We start from the raw sequence: 18,966 nt of genomic DNA, 5'->3' as shown, positions 1-18,966 counted from the left end.
AAGTGCGGAAAAGAAACGTAGGTAAACGCGGACTTCACAGGCAGCCGACTGGGGGTTGCCGCTAACCCACGCCTAGAACTCGTCGTAGTCTTGGAACTCCTGGAAGTCTCCTTCCACGGCTTCATCTTCTCCTGAGCAGTGGTTGCAATGCTGACAACCTGGGGATGGGGGGGGGTTTGGTGTGTAGAGCAAGGGTGAGTACACATCAACATACTCAGCAAGTATCCTGTTTGGCTGTAGTGGACTAGCTTTATGTGGGGGTAAGACAAGCAGTTGCTTTTAGTTGGTCAGATTATTATTACTAGTAGAGAAAGCCAAGTTTTAGAATTAACCCACGTTATTAACCCAAACGTACTCCTTTCCAAACGGAAAGAGTACCACTTACCATTACCAGAGTCAAAACCAAGAACCATCAATCTCATTGCCACCTGCAAACCGAACATCTCTGATCAAGTACCACTAATCACTGGAGCTCCCTTGGCCGCTCATAACCGTGAGCACGGCTGATATATCAGTTTTCAAACACTCTGCAGAGGTTGTGCACTTTACTTACAAGCCGTGATTCCCTTTCTGCCCGGAGAGAGCTACTCCCAATTGACCACTACCTAGGTGGCCCAGCAGGGCATCACTACGTAGCCTTTACAAAGATTCCCCAGGGCTGTAGCCGCCCGTTTGGTTTCCTAAATGCACCGCACTCCTCCCCAAGGGGGCGAACCCAAGCTTGGCAGAGCGAGCTGCATACACCGAGCCCCATTGACGGCACGACGGCTAAGCGAACTACACCCCGGATCCTCTAATTATGTAGCTAAGGGCACCCCATTCCACCCTCATGGTTGCAATGTTTTCCCAGGCGGTCATCCAACGAATAGGTCCTTATGGAGAGGCACTCGAGAAACTGCTCGAGCCCCCTTGAAGACCACAAGTATAACATCATAATAAAAGAGGGGAAAACAACGTATCATTGATAATTCTCATCATGTTCATTGATTAGAGTTGAGCAATAGCATAAAGCTAAACAATAATAATCCAACCCAAATAGGTAATCAAGGACATGGATAACAAAAGCTAGTCAATCCTTAGGTATAAATGTGTAATGCGGGAGGTGAATTAAAGAATGTATAGGACAAAGATAGGTCAAGGGACACTTGCCTCCACCAACTGACTGCTGCTCAGGGGCTTCTCCTGCGAGCTCTTCGGGCTCCTCCACCGGATCGTTCTCTATGCGAGCGCAAACATACATACATCCACACATTTAATACAAAAGAACAGTACACCATACAATAGGATGCAATAAATAAACAGACGTCCCACGCAGACTCGCAATTACGGTTAAGAGAGAAAGGGGAAAAGACAGTAGAGAAACAATCACGTTTCATTATTATAAATTAAACCACTCGTTCAATTGAAGGGCATTAATATGGACACTACGTTTAGCATAGAGTAAAGTCATGTTTCATGTCTAATCATTGTAAGCAGATGAAGATAAATTAAAAGGATTGTCGCGCGGCGAGACGCGTGACATAGCACTCTAAATCAAATTAAGAAATCAACGACTCGTCGTGCGACAGAGCGCACGACGAGACACTTGCATTAATTATAAAGAGACGTTGAGCGTCGCGCGGCGAAACGCACGATGGCATACGTCAACAGAACTGAGTTTAAAGTGGAACGTCGCGTGGCTCGACGCGCGACGTCACACATTAAACAACCTGAAATTAAAATGGATCGTCGCGCGACGAAGCGCGCGACGCAACACATTAATAGGATCTGAAATTAAATAAATTCGTCGCGCGACTAAGCGCGTGACACAGCACGCTAACTAACGGAGTTTGAAATTAACTAAAAACCAAGAATAATCACCGCGCGCGTGGGGTTGCGCACGAGGGAACGCATTAGGGGTAAACGGGGGAGCGCGAGGCCGCGCGAGCCACGCCGAGGGCCGGGACGCCGCGCGCAAGGGCCGAGGCCGCGCGCCGGGGCCAAGGCCGCCGCGCCGGGGGGCCGGGGACCGCGCCGGGGGCTGGAGCAGGGGGGCGGGCGGGCCACGCCGGGGCCGGGGAGCGCCGCCGCGGGGAGGGGCAGGGGCGGGCGGGCCGCGCCACCACGGGAGGGGCAGGGACGGCCGCGCCGCCGCGGGGAGGGGGCAGGGGCGGGCGCCGCCGCGGGGAGGGGCAGGGGCGACAGCGCCGCCACAGGGAGGGACAGGGGTGAGCGCCGCCGCGCTGGGGAGGGGCAGGGGCAGGGGCGGGCCGCCGTGCCGGGGAGGGGCAGGGGCGAGCGCCGCCGCGCCGGTGAGGGGCAGGGGCGGGCCGCCGCGCCGGGGAGGGGCAGGGGCAAGCGCTGCCGCGGGTAGGGGCGAGCCGCGCCGGGGCAGGGACATGCACGCTGGGGAGAAGGGGAGGGCGCGAGCAGGGAAGAGAAGGGGAGGGAGAGGGAGAGAGAGAGGAGAAGGGAGGGGAGCTCACCTCGGGGATCCAACTCCAGTGATCACCGTCTCCAAAACCTAGGGCACCACGGGAGAGAGAGATGGGAGAGAGAGGTTGCTACGCGGGAGAAATCAAATGAGCCAAACGGATCTGGGGGAGGGGGGCACGCAGGGGGAGGGCAGGGGCGCCAGGGGCGCGCGGGCCGGACCGGGCCAGGCTGGGCCGGGCAGGGTCACATCACGGATCGAAACCCACGACACGCACGACCATTAAACGGGCTCCAATTGCGAACCGAAATCCGAAACAGGACAAGACGAACACGCGACATCAGACAAAGAAATGCGCTTCGGCATGATGCAACACCCATGACACTTAAGTTTTGTTTATACAGGACACGGACACCTGTCACTATACTGGTTTGAAATTGGGAAGAAGGAAGCGAAACAGGAAGAGAAAAGAGAGTAACGCCCGAATTTGGTGAGAGAAAAGAAGAAAAAATTCTACCCCCAAATTCAGGGCGTTACAAACCTATCCCCCTTAAAAGAATCTCGCCCTCGAGATTCAAGGTTGGCTAGCAAAGAGCTCAGGGTATGTAGCCATCAGATCATCTTCACGCTCCCAGGTTGCTTCTTCCTCAGAGTGATGATTCCATCTGACTTTGCACATTCTGATGGTCTTCTTTCGGGTGACTCTGTCTGCAGTCTCAAGGATCTTTGCTGGTTTCTCCGTGTAGGTCAAGTCCTCCTGGACCTCCAGACCTTCCACTGGCAACTGCTCTTCTAGCACGCGCAAACACTTCTTCAACTGAGACACATGAAAACATCATGCACAACAGACAAATTTTCTGGCAGGCTGAGCTGATAGGCCACTTCTCCACGCCTTGTGAGAATCTGATACAGACCGATGTAGCGGGGTGCTAGCTTGCCTTTGACTCTGAATCTTCTGACTCCTCTGATCGGTGACACTTTCAGATAGACAAAATCTCCAACCTCGAAACTCAGATCTCTCCTTCTAGTGTCTGCATAGCTTCGTTGCCTTGATTGCGCTATCTTCAGATTCTCTCGAACCATCTTGATGTTCTCTTCAGCTTCAAGCAGAATATCTAGCCCGAACACTTGCTTCTCTCCAGGCTGATCCCATTGCAACGGAGTTCTACAACTCCTTCCATAGAGCGCCTGAAATGGTGACATCTTCAAGCTGGCCTGGTAACTGTTGTTATAGGAGAACTCTGCATAAGGCAATCTCTTTCCCAACCGGACTGATCTTGTAACGCACAGGCTCTCAACATGTCTTCAAGGATTTGATTAGTTCTTTCAGTCTGGCCATCGGTCTGCGGATGATAGGCGGAACTGAAATTCAGATGTGTACCCAAGGCTTCATGCAGTTGCTGCCAGAAATGAGAGGTGAATTGCGTTCCTCTGTCTGACACTATCTTATTTGGCACACCATGAAGACAAACGATCCGAGTCATGTACAACTCTGCCAATACTGCACTGCTGTAGTTGGTCTTGACAGGTATGAAGTGGGCTGACTTGGTCAAGCGGTCCACCACTACCCAAATGGAATTGTAGCCGGCTCAAGTGCGAGGCAATTCGACTATGAAATCCATACCGATTTCATCCCATTTCCACTGAGGAATTTGCAACGGTTGCAACAATCCAGCTGGTCTCTGGTGCTCTACCTTGATCCGTCGACAACTATCACACATAGCCACATGCTCTGCAATTTCCCTCTTCATTCCGTACCACCAGAATTTCTTCTTCAGATCCTGATACATCTTCTCACTACCAGGATGAATCGAATAAGTTGTCTCATGAGCTTCCTTGAGAATCAATTCCCGAATAGACTGGACATTGCGAACACACAAGCGGTCTTTGAACCATATCACACCTTCTGCGTCTTCCCAAAAATCTTTGCCTCTGCCATCTAGAATCAGTCGCCGGATCTCACTGATCTTCTCATCATTCTTCTGCGCTTCTTTGATTTCCCGCTCTAGGGTAGGTTCCAACTCAATTGTGACTCCTCGCGTGTTGTTCAGAAATCCGAGACTCAACCTGTCAAACTCTTTGGCCAACTCATAAGGCATCGGACGAGCGACCATCAGATTGACTTGACTCTTCCTGCTCAAAGCATCTGCCACTACGTTCGCTTTGCCTGGATGGTAGTGAATCTCCAATTCATAGTCCTTGATCAACTCTAACCATCTTCGTTGCCTCATATTTAGCTCTGACTGAGTGAATATGTACTTCAGACTCTTGTGGTCTGTGTAAACATCACATTTCTGTCCATACAGATAGTGCCTCCAGGTCTTCAATGCGTGAACCACTGCTGCCAACTCTAGGTCATGGATTGGGTAATTCTTCTCATGAACCTTCAGCTGTCGGGATGAGTAAGCCACAACTCTTCCCTCTTGCATCAACACACATCCCAAACCGGTGTAACAAGCATCGCAATACACCGAGAAGGGCTTGTGCACGTCAGGCAAGACTAAGACAGGCGATGTAGTCAACTTCTCTTTCAGCGCTTCAAAGGCCTCTTGAAATTTCTGGGTCCACTTGAACTCAACTTTGTTGCCTAGCAAAGCTGTCATTGGTTTCGCAATCTTCGAAAACCCTTCAATGAATCGCCGATAGTATCCGGACATTCCAATAAAGCTCTTGATTCCTCGAGCATCTGTTGGCGCTTCCCAGTTCAGAATGTCTGTCACTTTCTTTGGATCCACAACCAATCCTTCTTTGTTGATTATGTGACCCAAGAACAGGACTTCACTGATCCAGAACTCGCACTTGCTCAACTTTGCATACAACTGGTGCTCTCGCAATCTCTGCAATACCATCCTCAAATGATCTGCATGCTCTTCTTCACTTTGAGAGTATATCAGAATGTCATCAATGAATACTACCACAAACTTGTCAAGATAATCCATGAATACATTGTTCATCAAGTTCATAAAGAAGGCTGGTGCATTGGTTAGACCGAAAGACATCACAGTGAACTCATACAACCCATACTTGGTAATGAATGTCGTCTTCGGAATGTCCGAAGGTCGGATCCTGAGCTGATGATAACCTGACCTCAGATCTATCTTTGAGAACACGCTGGCTCCTCTCAACTAGTCGAACAGATCTTCTATTCTGGGCAAGGGGTACTTGTTCTTGATGGTGACCTCATTCAGAGCTCGATAATCGATACACATCCTTCTGGTGCCATCTTTCTTCTCCACAAACAGGACAGGGGCGGCCCAAGGCGAGGTGCTTGGCCGGATGTAACTTTTCTCTGACAGCTCATCGATCTGCTTCTTAAGTTCAACCAACTCTGGTCCTAATACTCTGTAAGCTCTCTTAAAGATGGGGGCGGTGCCAGGAAGAAGCTCTATGGCAAATTCAACTTTCCGCTCTGGTGGCATACCTGGTAAGTCCTTTGGAAACACATCTGGAAACTCAGACACAACCTTGATACTCTCAATTGGGTCTACTTCACTTCTATCAACAGCCATCTGATAACAACTTCCTTTCTTCGGCTCAGGCGGGACTAACTCGGTCACCACTTCCTCTCCTAGTGGGGACACCAACTTGATTGTCCTCTTATCACAATTGATAATTGCCTGATACTTATCTAACCAATTCATCCTAGGATGACATCTATTCCCTGAGTACCCATTACTATGAGGTTAGCGGGAAATGCTATCCCCCCTATTTCCACACTTACATTCAAACAAATGCTATTGGCTCGAATTCTACCACCGGCTGAGTCAATTTGAATGGGGGTTGACATGGTAGTTATCGGAAGATTATGTGCTTCTACCCATGATGCAGTAATGAATGAGTGTGTTGCTCCAGTATCAAATAACACTTCTGCAATATGGGAGTCGACTGGGAACATACCTACTATCATGCTGGGGATCTCCTAAACTGCTTCAGCCTCCAAGTGGTTCAGTCTCCCATGGTTATAACGTGGCTGAGAGCAGTTGCCTGCTCCAGGCTGAGACACATTCTGCTTTGCTGGGGCATTGGGGCCTGACTGCTGCTGGGCTACCTTCTTCGGACATTGCATCACCCAGTGGCCTTGCTCTCCATAGTGGAAACATGCTCTATTTCCAACCTGAGCTGGTGCTGCCTGATTGTTCTACTAGTTTGCTGGGGCAGGAAGACGAGGTGCCTACTGATTCTGCCTCTGAAACTGACCTCCTTTTGACTGATTGTTCTGGCGATTCTGATACTGGTGCTAAGGATAGTGCCTTTGGAACTGCTGCTCCTGCTGAGGAGGACGCTGGTTCTGCCTGAACTGCTGAGGTTGATTGCCTGAGAAACGAGGACGATTGCTGCTTCCAGGCTGGGGTCCACTGATCTTGCGCTTGCGATCCTCCATCTCCTTGCGCTTCCTCTCTGTCATGATTGCTCTGTCAATCAGGTACTGGAATGTCGGGAAGGTATGATTCATCAGTTGATACTGCAGAGGGTCAACCAAGCCTCTCAGGAAATGGTACTGTCTCTTGGCGTCGGTGTTGACATCTTCAGGGGCATAGCGAGACAACTGTAGAAACCTGTTCCGGTACTCACTGACAGACGATGACCCTTGCTTGAGGGCCAGGAACTCCTCCTTCTTCACTGTCATCAGACCTGAAGGAACATGGTACTGACGAAAGCTACCTCTGAATTCTTCCCAAGTGATGGTGTCGGGGTTGGCATGAGTGGTGAGATAAGACTCCCACCAAGACTGGCTGCTCCTCTCAACAGACGGGGACCATACAGGACTTTCTCCCTATCATCGCACTGAGCAGTATGCAACTCTCGCTCCATAGTGCGTAGCTAGTCTTCAGCATCCATGGGGTCAGAAGAATGAGCAAACGTTGGGGGATGACCTCTCATGAATTCAGCACGCTTGTCTCTAGGCATCTGAGGCATCTGAGGCTGAGGTGGTGGCTGTTGCTGCTGCTGCTGAATGGCGGTCAGAGTCTGACCGATGGCTTGAACTGCCTGAGTTTGCATCAGGAACATCTGCTCGATGGACATCGAGGGCAGGGGCGGCAGTTGCTGTTGCTGGGGTACCTCTTCCTGCTGAGCGGCTTGCTCCTGCTGAGCACGCCTTCCTCCTCTGCGTCTGTTTTCTGACATCTGCAGAATGCAACCACACATCAGAACTGATCTTGCAAATCTTGCAGCATAAGAAAAGAGTATAGAATTCTCCACAACGCTGAACAGATGAGCATCTTCACTGATCTCCAACACAGAACAACACAGCTTCTCAGATAAGAAGGAAAGTGGAATAAAAGGCTTCCCAACTAGATAACTAACTCCATTAACATAACAGGTAAACCAAAATGCTGGGAATACCCACACTCTGGTGATAGTCATTACAAAGATCCAAAGCAAACATAGTTCATCATGACAAACATAAATGCACAGGATAAGCAAACCACCCTGTCTAACTAAGACTAACTAAAAGCGAGACTAACGCTAAGACTATAGCTTCTATGTATAAATTTTCGTATTAATTACAGGATCCGACTCTGATGATCTATGGTTCTAAGTCTATCTTGGTCTTACAGTCGGGATTGCCATAAGACTGGTGTCCACGCCGAGGTGAGCGGTATGGGTGCTGAGTCCCGACGGGAGCGGGGGAACCATCATCCAAGTGACGACGTTCCGCGCGCTCAGCCCGCAACAGGGCGATCTCAACACTAACCCTACTCAGCTCGTCTAATGCATGGTCCAGCTCCGTGTTTAGCACGGCGGCTAGGTTGACTGTGCTGCTCAACCTAGGATTGTCCTCGCCAACAGGTGAGACAATCATGCCTCCTGTGCTGCCAGATGGACGGCGGGGGTAATACTTCAGGTTGAGACCTTCGGCTACCCCACCAAACACCAAGCAGTAGTGCGAAAGCACACGCCGTGCGGCATCTTGCATGGCCGCCTCAGCTGAGTCCCGCTCAGAGATAGAATAGTGCTCTGAGCAGATCTCCGCACCCCAGAGACTGTTCTCCGGACGACGCACCAAGCAGGTCACCTCCCAGCGGTCCGGGTAGACCCCGCAACTATGCTGGTAGACCACACAGCAATACTCGATAGACCAAGTACGCCGGTCAAGTGCCCGACGTAGCAGGGTGTCGAGCGCATCGTGGAAGTGACACCCGCGAGCAGCGTCGTGAGTGATGGGTCGAGCAACCCATCCTTCCAGCTCCTGGTCAGCAGAAAAGTCGGTGTCGTGGCTCGAGCTGCTGTCGCCTCCTCCGTCGTCTGGGTCTCCTCCAGCAGCTACTCCAGGGGTTGGGGCGTCCAGTGGTGGTGCATGGGGCGCCTCCAGGGGAAGCACGGGGGAGCAGCTCCTCACAGACTCTATCTCCTGCTGGAGCAAGAAAGAAGAGCCCTGCTGCTCCTGTCGTCGACGCTCCTGCTCCTCATGCAGGCGGTGATGGAACCTCTCCAAGTGGCTGGACTGACCGGTCACGGGACGGCGAAGCGGACGCTCCGCGAGACGAGAGGGTAAGAAGGGGATGACAGACTTCCGTGCGGTGTGTCTAAGGCGAGCCATCTACAAAAGACACCGCAAGCAAAAGAGTGAGAACAGAACTAATATGACCAGCAAGTAATGAGCCATAAATAAATGAAGGATTAGAATGAAACACAATTTTTCAGCAAGGTATAATATATAGTAGAACATAGGTTTGGTCGATATGACCAACTTTTGAAGGGATACCAAAGTCAAGGCAGGGACAGAGGAAGGTCTATAATCCTTAGAACGACCATTCTACTCTAGGTTAGCGGTCCTACAGTCAGCACGGCTTTGATACCACCTATGTCATACCTAGTTTTAGAAGGCAAACCGAATGCGAACCATGTACGTGCCAGGATCAGCAATTCATGTACACAGCAGTTACATAACATGGACATCATCACACAGTGCTCAAATAGTATTAAAAAGGGGAATAATAGTCGATTACATCATATGTCTGAGACATCCACATAGTCTTTACAATAAATCAAAGTGCGGAAAAGAAACGTAGGTAAACGCGGCCTTCACAGGCAGTCGACTAGGGGTTGCCGCTAACCCACGCCTAGAACTCGTCGTAGTCTTGGAACTCCTGGAAGTCTCCTTCCACGGCTTCATATTCTCCTGAGCAGTGGTTGCAATGCTGACAACCTGGGGATGGGGGGGTTTAGTGTGTAGAGCAAGGGTGAGTACACATCAACATACTCAGCAAGTATCCTGTTTGGCTGTAGTGGACTAGCTTTATGTGGGGGTAAGACAAGCAGTTGCTTTTAGTTTGTCAGATTAATATTACTAGTAGAGAAAGCCAAGTTTTAGAATTAACCCACGTTATTAACCCAAACGTACTCCTTTCCAAATGGAAAGAGTACCACTTACCATTACCAGAGTCAAAACCAAGAACCATCAATCTCATTGCCACCTGCAAACCGAACATCTCTGATCAAGTACCACTAATCACTAGAGCTCCCTTGGCCGCTCATAACCGTGAGCAAGGCTGATATATCAGTTTTCAAACACTCTGCAGAGGTTGTGCACTTTACCCACAAGCCGTGATTCCATTTCTGCCTGGAGAGAGCTACTCCCCATTGACCACTACCTAGGTGGCCCAACAGGGCATCACTACGTAGCCTTTACAAAGATTCCCCGGGGCTGTAGTCGCCCGTTAGGTTTCCTAAATGCATCGCACTCCTCCCCAAGGGGGCGAACCCAAGCTTGGCAGAGCGAGCCGCATACACCGAGCCCCATTGACGGCACGACGGCTAAGCGAACTACACCCTGGATCCTCTAATTATTCAGCTAAGGGCACCCCATTCCACCCTCATGGTTGCACTGTTTTCCCGGGCGGTCATCCAACGAACAGGTCCTTACGGAGAGGCACTCGAGAAACCACTCGAGCCCCCTTGAAGACCACAAGTATAACATCATAATAAAAGAGGGGAAACAACGTATCATTGATAATTCTCATCATGTTCATTGATTAGAGTTGAGCAATAGCATAAAGCTAAACAATAATAATCCAACCCAAATAGGTAAACAAGGACATGGATAACAAAAGCTAGTCAATCCTTAGGTATAAATGTGTAATGCGGGAGGTGTAATAAAGAATGTATAGGACAAAGATAGGTCAAGGGACACTTGCCTCCACCAACCGACTGCTGCTCAGGGGCTTCTCCTGCGAGCTCTTCGGGCTCCTCAACCGGATCGTTCTCTATGCGAGCGCAAACAAACATACATCCACACATTTAATACAAAAGAACAGTACACCATACAATAGGATGCAATAAATAAACAGACGTTCCACGCGGGCTCGCAATTACGGTTAAGAGAGAAAGGGGAAAAGACAGTCGAGAAACGATCACGTTACATTATTATAAATTAAACCACTCGTTCAATTGAAGGGCATTAATGTGGACACTACGTTTAGCATAGAGTAAAGTCATGTTTCATGTCTAATCATTGTAAGCAGATGAAGATAAATTAAAAGGATTGTCGCGTGGCGAGACGCGCGACATAGCACTCTAAATCAAATTAAGAAATCAACGACTCGTCGTGCGACAGAGCGCACGACGAGACACTTGCATTAATTATAAAGAGACATTGAGCATCGCGCGGCGAAACGCACGACGGCATACGTCAACAGAACTGAGTTTAAAGTGGAACGTCGCGTGGCTCGACGCGCGACGTCACACATTAAACAACCTGAAATTAAAATGGATCGTCGCGCGACGAAGCGCACGACGCAACACATTAATAGGATCTGAAATTAAATAAATTCGTCGCGCGACGAAGCGCGCGACACAGCACGCTAACTAACGGAGTTTGAAATTAACTAAAAACCAAGAATAATCACCGCGCGCGTGGGGTTGCGCATGCGGGAACGGGTTAGGGGTAAACGTGGGAGCGCGAGGCCGCACCGAGGCCACGCGAGCCACGCCGAGGGCCGGAACGCCGCGCGCAGGGGCTGGGGACCGCGCCGGGGGGCCGAAGGCCGTGGGCAGGGGCCGGGGCCGCGTGCCGGGGGGTCGGGGACCGCGCCGAGGGCAAGGCCGCCGCGCCAGGGGGGCCGGGGACCGCGCCGGGGACCGGAGCAGGGGGGCGGGCGAGCCACGCCGGGGCCGAAGAGCGCCGCCGTGGGGAGGGGCAGGGACGGCCGCGCCGCCGCGGGGAGGGGCAGGGGCGACCTCGCCGCCGCGGGGAGGGACAGGGGCGAGCGCCCCGTGCCGGGGAGGGGCAGGGGCGAGCGCCGCCGCGGGCAGGGGCGAGCCGCGCTGGGGCAGGGACGCGCGCGCAGGGGAGAAGGGGAGGGCGCGCGCAGGGAAGAGAAGGGGAGGGGGAGGGAGAGAGAGAGGAGAAGGGAGGGGAGGGGAGCTCACCTCGAGGATCCAACTCCGGCAATCACCGTCTCCAAAACCTAGGGCACCACGGGAGAGAGAGATGGGAGAGAGAGGTTGCTGCGCGGGAGAAATCAAATGAGCTAAACGGATCTAGGGGAGGGGGGCGCGCAGGGGGAGGGCAGGCGCTAGGGGCACGCGGGCCGGACCGGGCCGGGCTGGGCCAGGCAGGGTCACATTGCGGATCGAAACCCACGACATGCACGACCATTAAACGGGCTCCAATTGCGAACCGAAATCCGAAACAGGACAAGACGAACACGCGACATCAGACAAAGAAATGCGCTTCGGCATGATGCAACACCCATGACACTTAGGTTTTGTATATACAGGACACGGACACCTGTCACTATACTGGTTTGAAATTGGGAAGAAGGAAGCGAAACGAGAAGAGAAAAGAGAGTAACGCCCGAATTTGGTGAGAGAAAAGAAGAAAAAATTCTACCCCCAAATTCAGGGCGTTACATGAGACAAGTAGCCAATGGCTTTGCTTATAGGGTCAAGAAATATTTTGGGTATGACATCAATGGATACCGTTTTCACACAATAAGCTACGACCAAAGTCGGCCCAATCGAAAAACAACGTGTTTTGGAGTCTTTACGCCCGGCCTTGACGAGGTCGATTATTTTGGACAAATCGAAGAAATATATGAACTCAATTTTAATGGTTCCAAACCTCTTACTCCAGTAATATTCAAATATCATTAGTTTGACCCTCAAGTGACAAGACAGACACATTCTAATCTTGGGATAGTCAAAATTTGATAAGATTCCACTGTACCAGGAGACGATGTCTTTATCGTGGCCCAATAGGCCACACAAGTGTATTATCTCCCATATGCATGCCAAACGAAAGAACATCTTAAGGGTTGGGATGTTGTGTATAAGGTATCGCCGCACGGTAAATTACCTGTTCCAAAGGATGAAGATTATAACTTAGACCCGGATGTAATACCCAAATTGTAAAACTTAAGAATGGGGAGTTGTCTCCTTAATTGTTTTGCATTCAATTCATTACAACATGAAAACACCTTATGTAGGTCAACAAATTAGTGGAAGACTACTTTACCCGAAAGGGGCAAGGGCAGTAGGGGAGTTGCATGCAAGGAGGTTCTTGGGTTGATTTTGCTGCGATGGCGGTCAGACAAGGGATTCTTGCAAGTCCTCTTCCCATAAACTGTAACGGGTTTTCGGAAGCTAGTAGAACTTTGTAAAGGCCTCGTAGTGGATCCCTAGCCATTCACCTCGGTAGTGTCTAAGGGTCTAACTAACCCTGGCGACATGGGATACACGACTTGTGGGTACAGGGTACAACCTCTGTAGAGTGTAAAACTGGTATTCTAGCCGAGCTCACGGTCATGAGCAGCTCAGGACTCTCGCATGATTAATTTATGGAACTTAAATTCAATTTGTCGAATGCATTGCATGGGTTTATTTATTAATTTTGTTTTATTATTTATTATGGTTTGGTATTTACTTACATTTAGTAACTGCTAATAAAATTTGACCAACTTATTAAAAGTAATGCTCAACTTTAACCCCCTATTGTTGATCAGCCTTACACATCACATGAACTCCCACCTTTGATGAGTTCATACACATTATTCCCACAACTTGTTGAGCGATGAACATGTGTGAGCTCACCCTTGCTGTTTCACCCCCACATAGGAGAAGAACAAGTGGTTCAAGAGGAGCCACATAACGAGGAGTTCGATTCGATCTAGGTGGCGTCTCCCAGTTGACTTTCTGGCGCCAAGGATGGATTTTAGATCCTTTTATATTTATCTTTTATTTTGTAAGACTTCCGCTATGTAATAAGTACTCTGATTATATTGTGACATTTATCTCTATACACTTTGTTATTATATATGTTGTCTTCTTTGGCGCATGTATGAGATGCACCTGGCTTTGTCCCTTAAAACTGTGTGTGACAGAAGTGGTATCAGAGGAATGTTGACTGTAGGACGAAACCTAGATAGAAATGGACAAACCCTTACCTACTTACCTTACTCTGATTCTTTTCTAAACTTATCTTAATCTTTTCTCGTCTACTTCCGCTTTACTCTAAATATTCTTACCTGTTTCTTCCAAAGACAAAAGTGGATTTCAGACTTTGAAATCCCGTGCCTAAAGTGACCTTTAGGAATAAGAGACCTACTCCTAGGAACAAAAACAAAACTATTTTTATAGGTATCTATACACTTGAGTGTTTGTTCTTATGAAACCTGTCTGATTTGGATTTTTGATTGAGTGTGATGAGTTATGGAGTAATGTCCACGATTGCATTTGCATATACGTATAGGCATAAATATAAATAAATAAAATTCATGAGAGAACTAAACAACTTAGATTATCCTCCATTAAAGTCTATCTATTTTAAATGGATCCTTCTTACCTTAAAAGATTCTTTCTTACTTTAATGGATCCCCCTTAACTTTAAGGAATCTATCTTATCCTAATAGGTTCATCTTGTGTAAAAAATTATCTTATCCTCTTAAATTGTTTATAAGATAAACTATACCAACTAAAAGTACCCCCACTAGAATATATCAAATAGACCCATCTTATCTTGAAAGGTTCTCTCTTATCTTAACAGATCCATCTTATCTTGAAAAGATTTTATCTTACCCTAATAGATCTAACTAATCTTAAAAGATTCTATCTTATTCTTAGAGACTCATCTTGTCCTAATAAGCATACTTATCCCCACCACTTTGCTTATCTCATAATAGTGTACCAAACATGATCTATTCCAAAATAAATTGAGTAGATCTTATCTAGTCTAATCTGATTACATCAATTTAATTCTGATCCCATCCAATCTGATCAGATCTAATCTAATGGACAAACATGTTAGATAATACTGGTAAAATAAGATTGAATCCTACTCTTATAAATATGTTTTAACCTAAATTGGAGTATTAGTCCAACTTGGCCATATGCAACTACCTTAACCACCCGATAGTTGCATAACCCCTCTGTTTTAACCTAACCAAGATTCTGACTTACCTCCATCATATGATCTGTCATATCCCAAAAGATTCTAACATGTCATAATAATATTTATTCCACCCTGGTAGATCTATCTAACTTAAACTAAGTTTAATCCAGTTATATCCAATCTAATCTAGACCCTACCTAATCTAATATGGTCTAATCTATGTTACGAGTATTAACTAAACCATATTTCTGTAAATGGGTTTAAACTTAAACGAGCATCTTAGACCAAGTCGTCCTTGAAATCACAAACTAGCCTATGTTATAGGTTGCCCGACCCATTTATCCCAAAAGCAAAGTAAAATTCTGTTTACTCCACCTACCCTGTGTACCCGCAATTATTATCCCATCTTGGATAATGACATCTAACACCACGACCGATGGTCCCTAATTTAGACCCCAAAGGAAGCTTGATTATGACATAGTACACTTTTTCTATGTCAACACTCACCAAATAGATAAAACATGTTGTACCCTTGTTTCTATACCACACCTGCTAATGGCATAAAAAATTTCAGGTGTATAAATATATATACTAGAATTTCATAAAGATAAGGTCAGCTTGATATGCTTAACTAAATGATATTCTTAAATAGGATTATAGAATCTCATGCGATCTAATGTGATCTGAACTAATGTGGTCTACTTAGACAAATTAATGGTACTTGAACCCTACTAGCCAGGTGTAGACCAACTTAACCATGAGTATAAGAGCTAACCCAACCCATAGGGTCATGATGGATTGCATAATCTGTCTATCCTCACCTAACATCAAACCAGATTTTGACCTACATCATGTAGTCTATCTCACCCATAATTATTTCAACCATATGCCACAACTCTGTTGAGATACATTAACCCCGAATTAATGAGACCAAGACCGGAGAAGAAAAGATCAACACCAACAAGGAAGGATATAACAGTCAAAGCGAATCTCGAGATAAATCAAGACTTAAACCTTTCAGATGAAGTCCTTTTCTCGCCATAATCTTTCTTACCTCAACATGTCCAGCTTATATCCTACATAAACAGTAACTGGATACCTATACTCTCCTAATCACCCACTACCTCCACCATCACCACCAGCTCCACCAAGCTACATAAATTGTTATATATATTACTATTTGTAGAACCTAAATGTATCTATTATGATACTATTTTAGGAGGAATAATAAGGTCTAATTGACCCCTTGTGTTTCTAATAAATTATGCATCAGGCTGAGATTTTTGTTTGTGCATATGTGTTGAGACAATATGGTTATACACCCTTTTCCTTACAAATCTCGAGGACGAGATTTCTGTTAAGGGGGTAGGATTTATAATACCCAAATTGTAAAACTTAAGAATGGGGAGTTGTCTCCTTAATTGTTTTGCATTCAATCATTACAACATGAAAACACCTTATGTAGGTCAATAAATAACTAAAAATATATATATATATATAATGTACATCATGTTGGAGTTTATGTGATGTTGCATGTATAAATAATAACAATAATATTAATGAAGATATGTTAGTGCCAAACTTGGAATTTAGACACAACTTACCACTTAGGAAAATAAAAAGAAAACAAATGACATGAAGAAATAAGGGAGTGCTAAATAAATATAAATAAAATATAAATAAATAAAAATAATATTTCATACTGATGAATAGTTTATTTTGTGCACTTAACATTTGTGATGGAACCACAACTCGAGTTTGAAGTTCGAATATTAGAGTTTGAAATATGAATTCGAAATAGAGTAGGAAAAAGGAAAACGAAAACTGTGCTATTGGGCCAATCGATGCCATTCTAGCCCAGTTAATGTCTCAGTCGCGCCTCCACTTCGTTTTGCTGGGCCGAAAAGCACCCCACACAGCCCAACCAACCGGAACAACACCTATGTCACTGCCGTGTGGACCATCTGTGTCAGACTCGTCTCCTCCCCTGTAACAGAAGCTCCGAGTTTTCCTGGGAGCATCACGGGTGGCCGGTGTGGGCTCGCCGGGATCCCCGGGCGGCTTCTGGACTTGGGGGTAGGGTATAAAAATGCTCCCGTGACCTGTTCGTTCCCTCCGCAACCCTCTCGCGCAGACCCTTTTTCCCCGGAACGAAAATCACCGCCACCAGATCCTTAGCTGAAATTGCATACTGGTTCGCTGTTTAAATCTGGGCCCTAGATTCTTGGATGGATGGCCCAGGCGCACCTGAGTTCACTCAGTCGTGGCACTTTCGTAAAGAGCCCCTCGGTTTTTGCCAAATCAACCCGCAGTCCCTCTATTGAAAGCCTGAGTATTAGGAATTCTTGCGCGGAGGTCCCTGCGCTTTCCAACTTTTGTGCGCATAGTACAGACACTTGATAAATCAGGGAAAATTAATATAGAAAATGATTTTGGTATTAAAATAATTCCAGGAAGTTGTTAAATTCATAGAAAATTCATATTAGCTCCTTTTTAGTCCATTTCAGTTCCTATAATTTTACTAGGTGACTGCCCGTGCATTGCAACGAGAACATATAATATCATGGTAATTTATGTACCCGGTCGCACGACTGATTGACCCACCTGCCCCAACCGCTCCTCGATCCTCATCCGTGCTCGCCAAGCGACGAAACCCAAGACGGCAACGCCACAACCCATAGTACACCGACGGCCACACCAAAGCCAAGCAAGCAGCTTAAGAACCCACGTGCCCGGCGCCTTGGCCTTGCTGGGCGTGTGACGGTTCGTTAGTGGCGGGATTTTTCCTTGCATTTCCCTGTCGCCGTCTTGGCCCCTCTGCTTCTCCGCGCCGTACCAACGCCGCGGGAGCTATAGCCCCGATTTAAAGTTCAGTTCGTGGGGGGTGATCGACATATCCTGCCGATTGCCCAGACGCAGCACGCTCTCCGCCCAAAATTCGCCTGCAACACCGAGCGACGACGATGGGGGAGTGGTCGAAGGCGATGCTGGCCAAGCCCATCCAGCTCGCGGACCAGGTGGCGCAGCAGGCGGGCTGGCAGTGCCTCAGGGCAGACTGCACGGAGCTACGGTCCCGTGCCATGAAGCTCGCCGATCTCCTGCGGCAGGAGGCGTGGGTCGAGTCGTACGAGCGCCCCGCCGCGCGTCATGGCCGACACGGAGCAGGCGCTCCACAAGGCCGCGGGCATGGCCGCGCGCTGCTTCCAGAGCCACTCACGCCTCCGCCGCTTCTTCACGCTCAACCCAGTGTCCGGGCTCCCGCGCACCCTCACCCTGCTCAACACCGCGCTCGAGGACATCGCCTGGATCATCCGCGTCTCGTCCCCACAGGACAACGACGGCGACGGCGACCTGCGGGGGCTCCCCAACATCGCGCAGAACGAGCCCGTGCTCGGCATGGTCTGGGACAACATCGCGTGCCTCCACACCGACGGTCCAGACGCAGCACGTTCTCTGCCCAAAATTCGCCTGCAACCCCGAGCGACGACGATGGGGGAGGGGTCGAAGGCGATACTGGCCAAGCCCATCCAGCTCGTGAACAACATGAATCCTTGATTCGTCAGCTCTTCCATATTAGTCAGACAAGGTCTGTTTTAGACTACGTTGAGCTGCATATGAGTCGCATACTGATCCCTTGTACTACACAATGCGATTTATCGATGATCTCAAACATGATATTAAAACTGTTATAATGGTACAAAGACCTCCAAATCTCGATGCTTCTTGTGCACTCGCCCTTGTGCAGGAAGAGGCACTGGAGTCATCAGCGTGCTGAGCCTTTCTCCAACCGGATGGCTTGCCCGCATATGGCGTCGTCTGAATTCAGCAAGAAGGAACAACCAGGCGGACAAAATCAATCCACTGACAAAACGACTGGTGACTTCAGTCGTGCATCTTCACCAGCTGATCGTGTAGCATCGCTCAAAAGCTATTGTCGTGCTCGCGGTTTGTGCGACCGTTGTGCAGAGAAATGGTTTCCCGGTCACAAATGTGCCAGCACGGTACAGTTACATGCCATCGAGGAGGTATGGGATCTACTGGCACTACCAGAAAGTGTCGAAGACGCACCTGACCAGCCGGAACAAATCATGATGGCACTATCTCTATCACCAGCAGCATGGGAAGGAATTGACAAAGGAACCACTATGCGATTTGCTGGTCACATGCAGCAACACGACATCCTCATATTAGTTGACTCAGGGTCTTCTCACACTTTTGT

The 18,966-nt window shown here is 48.2% G+C and overlaps 1 pseudogene; it reads right to left on the bottom strand.

The window, feature by feature from the left end:
• Positions 1–17,610: 17,610 nt before the first annotated feature.
• On the bottom strand, positions 17,611–18,160 carry LOC103648803 (uncharacterized; annotated as a pseudogene).
• Positions 18,161–18,966: the final 806 nt, after the last annotated feature.

The sequence above is a fragment of the Zea mays genome, chromosome 7 (genome assembly GCF_902167145.1).
Source record: "Zea mays cultivar B73 chromosome 7, Zm-B73-REFERENCE-NAM-5.0, whole genome shotgun sequence".
Lineage (NCBI taxonomy): Eukaryota > Viridiplantae > Streptophyta > Magnoliopsida > Poales > Poaceae > Zea > Zea mays.
This window is presented reverse-complemented; position numbering and strand designations above follow the sequence as displayed.